This window comes from Apium graveolens, chromosome 11 (genome assembly GCF_009905375.1).
Source record: "Apium graveolens cultivar Ventura chromosome 11, ASM990537v1, whole genome shotgun sequence".
NCBI lineage: Eukaryota > Viridiplantae > Streptophyta > Magnoliopsida > Apiales > Apiaceae > Apium > Apium graveolens.
Window position 1 is genome coordinate 158,924,509 of NC_133657.1, and position 11,113 is coordinate 158,935,621.

Consider the following 11,113-nt stretch of genomic DNA (forward strand, 5'->3'; position numbering starts at 1 on the left):
CAAAAAACCCCTCTCCTTCACAATCGACTTCGTCAACAGCCTCGCATACTCCGCTTCAGCCTCCGGAGTAGAAAACCTAGGCTTCACACTGCCAATACTCAAAGAATTGGTGGTGCTGCTGCTAACTTGAGTTCTTTTTCTCTTGGGAGCCATTGAATTTGAATAAGTTTAAGAAAAGAGAAGTGTATAAGAGAGATTTAGGTTTGAGAATTGAGAAGTAATGGAGAAGATTGTGTATAAGTGTGTGTATATATAGGGAATTAGGAATTAGTTTTGGAAAAGAAGTGTGATTTGATTAAGGGAATAATGGTAGTAATGGGGATAATGGAATTGATTATGAAAGGGAAATATGGAAGTAGAGGGAGTAAAATTCGGCTGGGGTTTATTTTGTGTTTAAATTTTTCGTTTTTTTGTTTTTTCAGCTTCAGGGGGTCAGCGCAGCCGCGCCCTATCCTAGCGCGACCAAACCCTATCCTAGCACGGCCGCACCCTATCCTAGCGCGGCCGGGCCGTGCTTCTGTGGATCCAGCACGGTCTCCCCGTTTCCCAGCGCGGGCGCCCCGTGCTACTGTAGTTGACACTGAAATTTTTCATTTTTCTGATTTTTTTGGAGTTTTCTTCTTTTTCTTCCTTCTAACACCTACTAATGTACAACAAACTTGGGTTGCCTCCCAAAAAGTGATTGGTTTATGTTGCTAGTTTGACGTACAATCCTGAGATCAAGTGGACAATAAAATGACACTAACCATATCCCGGTTTGCCGTATTCCCATAGTAATGCTTCAACCTCTTTCCATTCACCTTGAACGCTTAACCTGGATCATTCTCAAAAATCTCCACCGCTCCATGTGGAAACACAGTTTTGATAATAAACGGCCCTGACCATCTCAACTTCAATTTTCCAGGGAAAAGACGGAGACGAGAGTTGAACAAAAGAACTTGTTGTCCCGTCACAAATAATTTGAGCACTAGACCCCTATCATGCCACCTCTTCACTTTCTCCTTATACATCTTATTGTTCTCATACGCTTGAAGCCGAAACTCATCGAGTTCATTCAACTAAAGCAACCTCTTCTTACCTGTTGCATCCAAATCAAGGTTCAGTTTCTTCAAAGCCCAATACTCTTTGTGCTCTAACTCCACAGGAAAATGACATCCCTTACCATAAACCAACTGAAATGGAGACATGCCTAGCGGAGTCTTGTATGTTGTTCGATATGCCCACACAGTTTCATCCAGCTTCAAAGACCAATTCTTTCTTGATGGACACACAACTTTCTCTAGAATACGCTTGATCTCTCTGTTAGACACCTCAACTTGACCATTGGTATGAGGATGGTAGGCTATAGCAATGCGATGATTCACATTATATCGTTACATCATAGCAGTGAACTTGCGATTGCAGAAATGCGATCCCTCATCACTGATTATGACTCTCGGAGTCCCGAATCTCGTGAATATATGCTTATGAAGAAAATTAAGCACTACCTTTGCATCATTCTTTGGCAAAGCCTTGACTTACACCAATTTCGAGACATAATCAACCGCCAACAAGATATACTGATTATTGCAAGATGAGATAAATGGTCCCATGAAGTCAATTCCCCAAACATCGAAGACCTCAACCTCGAGAAGCACATTCAGAGGAATCTCATCCCTCTTAGACATATTACCCACACGCTAGCTGCGAACACACTTTAAAATGAACCGATGCGCATCCTTAAACAATGTAGTCCAGAAGAATCCTGCTTAAAGGATACGAGTTGTTGTCTTCTCTTCACCATAGTGGCCTTCATAAACAATCGAATGATAGTCTCGCAAGATACCCTCCATCTCGGTGTACAGAATACATCTCCTGATGATTTGGTCAGCTCCTTACCTAAACAGAAATGGCTCATCCCACATGTACCACTTCACCTCATGAAAAAACTTCTTCCTTTGAGCAGAAGACAAGTCTGGAGGCATAATGTTACTCACAAGGTAGTTTACAATGTATGCGAACCACGGTTCTTCCTCTTTCACCCCAAACAAATGTTCATCGGGAAAAAACTTATTTATCAATGTCTTATCCTGTGAAGTCGTACTCGGATCTTCTAACCGAGATAGATGATCAGCGATTTGATTCTCAGTACCTTTTCTATCGTTGATCTCCAACTCAAATTCCTGAAGTAAAAAAACCCATCGAATCAGTCTAGGCTTCAAGTCCTTCTTTGAGACCAGTTAGCGAATAACAGCGTGATTAGTGAAAACTGTCACCTTCATCCAAAGCAAATAAGATTAAAACTTCTCAAAATCGTAGATAATGGTTAAGAGTTCTTTCTCAGTAGTATAGTTCAGTTGAGCACCATTGAGGGTCTTACTAGCATAGTAGAGCACATGAAATATGTTGTTCATCCTTTGCCCAAGAACTGCTCCAATTGCTTAGTCACTTGCATCACACATCATCTAAAAAGGCTCATTCCAATCAGGTGCAGTTATGACAGGTGTCGTGATCAAACTCTTCTTTAAGATCTCAAAAGCAGCTCGACACTCATCATCAAACTTGAAAAGGACATCTTTATCTAAAGGATTGCACAACGGTTTAGAGATTTTAGAGAAGTCCTTGATGAACCGCCTATAGAAACCCGCATGACCAAGAAAGCTGCAAACTCCCTTAATAAAAATTGGTGGAGGAAGGTTTTCAATGAGCCCACCTTGGCTTTGTCCACCTCAAGACCTTTACTAGAGACCTTGTGCCCAAGAATGATGCCTTGTTGCACCATAAAGTGACATTTCTCCTAATTGAGAACCGGATTGGTCTCAACACACCTTTTAAGAACGGCGCCAAGATTCTGCAAGCACTCGTCGAAAGAATCCCCGGACACGGAGAAATCATCCATGAACACCTCCACATTCTGACTAATCATGTCAGAGAAAATGGCCATCATGCATCTCTGAAATGTGGCAGGTGCACCACACAACCCAAAAGAAACTCTTCTGAAGGAAAAGTACCGAACGGACAAGTGAAGGTAGTCTTTTCCTGATCTTCTAGAGCGATGCAAATCTGATTATAACCCGAATAGCCATCTAGAAGACAGTAGTACTCATGCCCAGCCAACCTGTGAAACATCTGATCAATAAAAGAAAGAGGGAAGTGATCATTTCTTATGGCTATGTCAGCTTCCTGTAATTCATGCAAACTCTCCACCCCGTGATTGTTCGGGTAGGAATGAGCTCATTCTTCTCATTAGAAACAACTGTGATGCCTCCTTTCTTTGGCACACACTAAACTGGACTCACTCAAGAACTGTCAAAAATAGGATAGATGATCCCTGCATCTAGCCACTTGAGAATTTCCTTCTTCACAACCTCTTTCATTATCGGATTAAGCCTTCTTTGTTGCTCAACAGTTGGCTTACATCCTTCCTCTAGCAGGATTTTATGCATGCAATAAGAAGGGTTGATTCCCTTGATATCTGCTATAGTCCATCTTATTACCGATTTGAATTCTCTCAAAATTCTCAAGAGCTTTTCCTCATCACTACCTGAAAGGTCAGATGCAATAATAACAGGAAAAGTAGATGCATCACCTAAAAAAGCATACCTTAAGTACTCAGGTAATGGTTTAAGCTCGAGTGTAGGAGCTTCCTCAATAGATGGCTTGAGACACCCCTCAGCATTTTTCAGTTCTGACATTCCAAGAGATTCAAAAAGCATATCCATCCTTCACTTCCAAAGAGAAGCATTTAAATACTGTAACTGCTCATCTCCTTCATCATCTTTACTATCTGAATTCCCCAACAAGGCCTTCTCTAAGGCATCAGACCTTAGCATTTGATCAAGTTCCGAAGTAACCACATAATCGACCAACTCCTCTTTTAAGCACTCCTGGTTATGAGTAGGGAACTTCATGGCATTGAATACGTTAAAAGTCACATCCTGATCCAGCACTCGCATAGTGAGCTCACCCTTCTACACATCTATCAAGGTTCGGCCGATAGCCAAGAATGGTCTTCCCAAGATTATGGGAATCTTCTTATCCTCTTCGAAATCAAGTATTACAAAGTCAACAGGAAAGATGAGTTTATCCATATTGACCAAGAAATCCTCCACAATGTCTCGTGGATATGTAATAGAACTATCTGCCAACTGCAAGGACATATAAGTCGGCTTTGGATCAAGTAAATACAACTTCTTGAAGACAGAAAAAGGTATCAGATTGATGTTAACTCCCAAATCACATAAACACTTATCGAACGACAAGTTTCCAATGGTGCAAGGAATAGTGAAGCTTCCAGGATCTTTAAGCATCAGAGGCAACTTCTGTTGCAGCACAACACTGTATTCCTCCGTTAGAGCAACGGTCTCTAAGTCATCGAGCTTCACTTTCTGAGAGAGAATACCTTTCATAAACTTTGCATAACTAGGAATCTGTTCAAGAGCTTCGGCAAAATATATGTTGATATGAAGTTTCTTGAACACCTCTAGAAACTTAGCAAACTGCTTATCCAACTTCTGCTTCTGCAGCCTCTTAGGAAAAGGAGGTGGAGGATTGATCTGCTTCTCCCCTGTATTACTCTCAGAAGGAGAGTGTTCCACAGTTGTCTTCCTTGGTTCCACTTCTGCTTCCTTCTACACATCTTCTTCGGCCACAACTTCATTTTCCGAAACTTGAGCTTTTTCGGCATTTGTAACCCTTCCAGACCTCAATGTAATTGCCTTAACCTGCTCTTTAGCTTCCTTTTTTCCTAGAATTTTTATGTCACTAGGTAGTGTACCCGGTTGACGATTCAGCAAGGCATTGGCAATCTAATCAATTTGATTCTCCAAGGACTTAATAGAAACTGCTAGGCTCTTGCACATGAGCCTCAACTCCTCCAATTCAGATTTTTCATTAGCTTGACTTGTACCTCCATGTGGTAACTGTTGAAGTTGGATTTGTTATCTTGGAGCATATTACGGTTGTTGAAAACCAGGAGGGTTGTACTGCTTTACTGTATACTGCTGATAAGGCTGTTGAACCGTATTCTGAGTGTTGCTCCAGCTAAAGTTAGGATGATTGCGGTTGTTGGGATGATAGGTGGTTGGAACTGGGTGCTGCGACTTCTGAAAGTTGCTCATGAACTGAGCTGATTCACTAGATATAGCACACTGCTCTATCGCATGCACACCAGCACAAAGCTCACAGATACTAGTAATCTGATTAACTCCATAATTAGCCAAAGAATCCACCTTCATCGTTAAAGCCTTAAGCTGAGAAGCTATCACAGTAGCTGCATCTACCTCTAGAATTCCTGCTACCTTGCCTTGAGTTAATCTCTGAAAAGGGTTCTGGTATTCATTAGCAGCCATCAGTTCAATCAACTCATAAGCTTCATCGTAGCTCTTAGCCCATAATGCTCCACCTGATGCTGCATCGAGCATGGGTCTAGACTGTGCTCCCAATCCATTATAAAAGTAGTTAATAGTCATCCAGTCATGCATTCCATGATGAGGATACTTTCTAAGAATCTCCTTATAATGATCCCAATCTTCATACAAAGACTCTCCTGATTGCTGTGCAAATTGAGTAAGAGCATTCCTGATTGCAGCAGTCTTCGCCATAGGAATGAACTTAGTAAGAAAATTTTGAGCAAGATCTTCCCACTTAGTGATAGAGCCTGGAGGTAGAGAATGCAACCAACACTTAGTTTTATCCCTCAGAGAGAATGGGAAAAGCCTTAGCTTTATAGCATCTTCAGAAACATTGTTGAATTTGAAAGTGTCGCAGATCTCGATGAAATCTCTAATATGCATGTTAGGATCTTCCATAGGAGAACCCCCAAACTGAACCGAGTTCTGGACCATCTGAATCATGCTAGCCTTGATTTCAAAAGTGTTAGCCGCGATGGCTGGTCTAACAATACTAGACTGAATATCATTGATTTTCGGTTGAGAGTAATCCATCAAAGCCTTCCTATTCGCTTCTGGTTCACCCATTATAACAAGAGCTTCTTCTTCAACTTTCTCTTCTTCTACTAAAACTTCTTCCTCCGCTTTATCCAGTATTCTCTTTCGAGATCGAGAACGCATTAGCATGCATGCTCCCTAGAGTACCCGAAAAAGCAACAAACAAACAAGTAAAATATCCGAGTCAGTGAACTTTAACGACCACTGATGTCAAGCAGATAAACTAAAAATTAACAATGAGTCCTCGGCAGCGGCACCAAAAACTTGTTAGGGAGAAAACACACGCTAATATTACACGCAAGTATACGCGTTCGCAAGTAACATATAATTATTTCTAGTTCGTTCCCACATAGACTCTTTTAGATTAACTTCAGTTAATGCACTTATTCAACAATGATATGGTTATTATTCAATGCTAAGATGATAACAAGTTGAGATTGTTTATAACTATGATATTATACTAACTAATATTAACCAAGAGAATTAAGGTTGATTTACTTATATGACACAAATATGGGATTCTAAATTCATTAAATACTTCATTCAATAGCCTTTTTGTTCTTAACCTTAGCATGCAATGGTGATGACACTAATCAGATAACACGAAACTAGTAAATGTCAACTTTCGTTGTACGAATACCCTACTACCAGACATCCACAAAAGAGATAGAAGCTGAATAGACACCAATTATATTGAGACCCTATATGTCTATTAAATTTGACAATATAATGGTTTAATGAACAAGTTATCTATCATGATTACATAAGGCAAGTAAGATGGTTAAAATTACCTACGAATCATGCATAACAATTACATGAACCTATGCTAGCATGGCAAGTTCTAAACCCCTATATTCACTTTCGCTTCAATAGAGATTAACACGCTATCTTATAAGTTCACAACGCTCAGGAGATGAATAAGCACAACAGATACTAGGATATATATCATACAATCACCACACACTAAGGTATCGAAATAAATTAACTAACTAAATCCATAAGTAAATCCGCCAGAACTCCACGATAACGATTAGCCCATAACCGAACTCATCATCACCGTGGGTTCCGATGAAAGCATGGTATACTAAAATAAGTTTTTATAAACTGAATTGTAATCAAAGTGCGTTAAGAAAGAGTAATAGGTTCAACAAACAAGAAAACTAGCATCCAAGATTATAACTCAATTAAAGAATCACAAGTATAAACAAGATTTTCTTCTCCTCTGTTGTATTTGTGCTCCTAGGTCTTCTCGTTGTCTTCTCCTTAGTCTCCGTTACGTGCTTCTTATGAAAAATGACCTTAAGTTATCATTATATAGCAGCCCATACAGATTAGAAGTCCAGAATATCAGTTCTCTACTAGAAACAGGATTCCTGAAAAAGCTATCCCATTGTGGGCGCGCTGTCTCTCTGTAATTCTGGCGCGGTCGCACGCTATCACAGTGTGGGCGCGCTGACATTCTGGAATTTCTTCTTGTTGTTTTCTTGACTGGTTTAAGATGGAGTTCCACAAGAAAACTCCTTGACACCCTCCTAACACCAATTTAGCACCAAAGGAATGCTAAACCTCCTGATTCCTTCAACTATGCCTGAAATGCAAAAACACTACAAAAATGCATCAAATACACAAATAACTTGAGTTCAAAACACCAATTCAAGCCTTTATATGACATTCTAAGTGGACATAAATGCCACTTAACAGTTATAATTATTAATTAGAAAACAATAAGATAAAACATAACTAATCATCTTAGGTAAACAAAATTATGTCTGCCGAGTTTCAATATTGTAACAAAATCTTTCAAATTTTTATATTTTAACATTAAGTATCGGTGATTTCAATTAATTAAAATAATATAATCAACATTTACACACAAGTCGCCAAATAGAAGCATAATCATTAAATCAGATAAGACACCAAAATCATGCATGTCATTGATAATACCAGATGACATAACCATTAGACTAGTTAATATACACAGCTTTATAGTAAAGCGGGACAAGGGCATATAAATTTTGATCCACTTTCACATATTTGACATGGATGATGCATGCATGTTAAATATAAATTAAATAATGAGCATGACATACACACAGTGGCACAGAACACATCTACGTGGTTAATAAATCAGAGATAAGTTTCGCGTCCTCTTGAGAAAATCAGTTGAATTTCTATATAACTTTTCATTGTTTCAATGGGTTTTTTATATAGACACACAAAACCTAATTCTAACTAGGAAAATAATAAAATTTCATTCTAAAAATTTACAACCTCTTCAAGTAAATTCCTAAAATAAATATTCTATACACATAGATACCAAAATTAAAAAGATCTCAATTTTCTAATTTATTATTACACTTTTTTCCACAAATACCAAATCTTAGCTTGCACAAAAAGTTTCCCTGAAAATTCTAAAAAAATATTTTTCTAATTAATTGACAACTAATATATAATAAATAAATAAATTACGAATTTTACATCCCCCCTAAAAGAATTTGTTCCCCAAATTCACAAAAATAGAATTAAATAAGTTCCGTAAGAAAAGAATTCATACCTTAACTTAATTGCGATAGTTGTTATTTCCCGTGAGCTGAAATACACGTCATTTTCTCATCTTGTTATCTGATTCCTTCCTTGGTGGCGGATTGTTAGGACATTGAGCAATTCCATGTCCGACATCCCCGCAAATGAAAACACGCGCCTCTATTTGACGACATTCCGTATGTACATGGTTCCCGTCACACCTGGTGCAATTTTCTTGATTTCCTTTACCAACAACTTGATCGTACACGTGTTCTTTCTTGAATGTACCCCCTTGAAAATAGTGTCCACCCGCTTGATCGAACCGTCTCTTATTCCAAGTACTAGATGCTTTTTCAGATTCTTCCAAGCATCTCTCGATTACCAAAGCCTTGTTCAGGACTTCCTCGTACGTCTGAAGTTCAAAAGATACCACGAAGTTCCTATTGTCTCTTCGAAGTCCCTCTTCTAATATTCGTGCTCGACTGCTCTCATCTACCACTAAGGTCAGCGCGTACTTCTCAAGCTTTGCAAATTCTGCTTCGTATTCAGTGACGGTTTTTCCACCTTATTAAAGATGAATGAAGTCTCTTTCTTTCTGTAGGCGAACTGTTCTCAGAATGTACTTGTCCTCCAAAGCCTTCTTGAACTTTTCCCAAGTGTGTGGTTTAGGATTTTCTCTAAGATTTGTCATCTCGTTCTTCCTCTTTTCCATGAGCCACCAGTCGTAAGCACTTCCTTGTAATTGATATACAGCTAAAGTCATCTTCTGCTTCTCATTGCTTCCTAGAAGTCCGAAAACGTTTTCCATCTCATGGATCCACATCTCAATGATATCCGAGTCTATAGCTCCATCAAAAGTTGGCGGGTTCAAACGCTTGAACTGAGAGATGATATTTGGCTTTGGTTGCTGATTCACAAGTACAGCTAGAGTTTCAGCCAGTTAATTAAAGATGGTTCCTCCTTCATCATTGTTTCCTTGAATTTTATTATTGTTCCGATTTTCGTTGTTATTCTGATTGTTACCATTCTCCCCGTCCATCTTTTTTAAAACACACAAAATAATTGCTTAACTTATAGTCAATCATCAAAAGCAAAAAAGTCAAGAATATCAAATAATCACACAAACAAATGCCTAAATTCAATATAATTTCCTAAGACCTACATCATAGTCTATAGGATCGACATCCTAGGAAATGTACTAGTCCAATATCTATTACACTCTGAAGGACAGCCTGCTCTTGATACCAGCTGTAACAGCCCGCACTGCCGGACTATTAATTCTAAATACACAACTTAAATAAAACACATTCTTTTATTCGAAAAATTAAAATATCACGAAGGTCAAAGCAGCAGTCAAACTTATTAAATCAAAACCATAAAATCAGAGACGCAGCTCCACAAATCTAATAATAATTGTCTAACAGATAACTCAAATTTATTCGATAAATACGAGAAATCCTTTCCAATAAATTGCATCTAAATAAAATAGCATCAAAATTCACGTAGTTCATATCTTTTGCTTCCAAAACTCAAATGAAATATTTTAAAACAATGAGTTGCAAAGCCCAACAAGTAACCATCATATGACGGCTCCAAAATATCTTTTTCAGTAAATTCAAAAATTCTGAATTTCTAAATCGATCAAATAATCTTTAACAGAATAAAAATATTATATTCCCACAGTTCTAAATTACGGTCACGTTATGCCAGCGACATGGCTCTATAATTCGATGATTCGATGAAGATTAGTTTAAACCCTCGTTAAGACAAACTCAACAAGGCATCTATGTGTTCCGGAACGTGCGTAAAACTAGTTCTATGTATCACACTACCTAGTGATCGGGTTCTATAATTCGATGCATAATCTGAAACTGAGGGATTTCTATAAAAATAATATTTTCTAAATTCTATATTCGATTTCAAAATTTTTGGAAATCAATTCGATCAAAATATTTCAAAAAGCAGATTTAATTATATGAGCAACAAAAAGTCACTTACCTCGAAAGTGACTGAACAACGAAAAATGAAGACAAACAAATCCTAAGATATTTATTTAAATAGAACAAATTAGTAAATTGATTATAAGGTCAATTAATATTCAACATACACAAAACATGATTATCTGATTATTATGGTTTTACAAGCCATGCAGACATGTAAAAGCTTAAATCAAATTACTAACAATCTATTTACATATATTTATGAGTTCGATTATCCTGTTTTATAAACAATATATTCTGATAAAATTTGAAAAGGGGTCACATAAATCCAATCATAAAACTTTAGTAAGAATTTACATCAACCTAGTATACTTATTTTTAATAGCTACATCAAAGTTATACCACGTACCGGATACAGAAAATAATATATAAATACTTGACAAAATTCTTTTTAATACATAATTCACACATGTTACAATTATTAATTAGAAACTAATAAGACAGAACATAATTAATCTTCTTAGGTAAAAAAAAATGTGTCTGTCGAGATTCAATATTTTAACAAAATCTTTCAGATTTTCATATTTTAATATTAAGTATCGATGATTGCAATTAATTAAAATAATATAATCAACATGTACACACAAGTCACCAAATAGAAGCATAATCATTAAATTAGATAAGACATCAAAATCATGCATGTCATTCACAATACCATATGAC

The 11,113-nt window shown here is 37.4% G+C and overlaps 1 non-coding gene across 1 annotated transcript; it reads left to right on the forward strand.

Moving 5' to 3' along the window:
* Positions 1–5,460: 5,460 nt before the first annotated feature.
* On the forward strand, positions 5,461–5,567 carry LOC141699449 (small nucleolar RNA R71). The gene has a single exon (XR_012565912.1). It is a non-coding gene; the product is annotated as a small nucleolar RNA R71 (small nucleolar RNA).
* Positions 5,568–11,113: the final 5,546 nt, after the last annotated feature.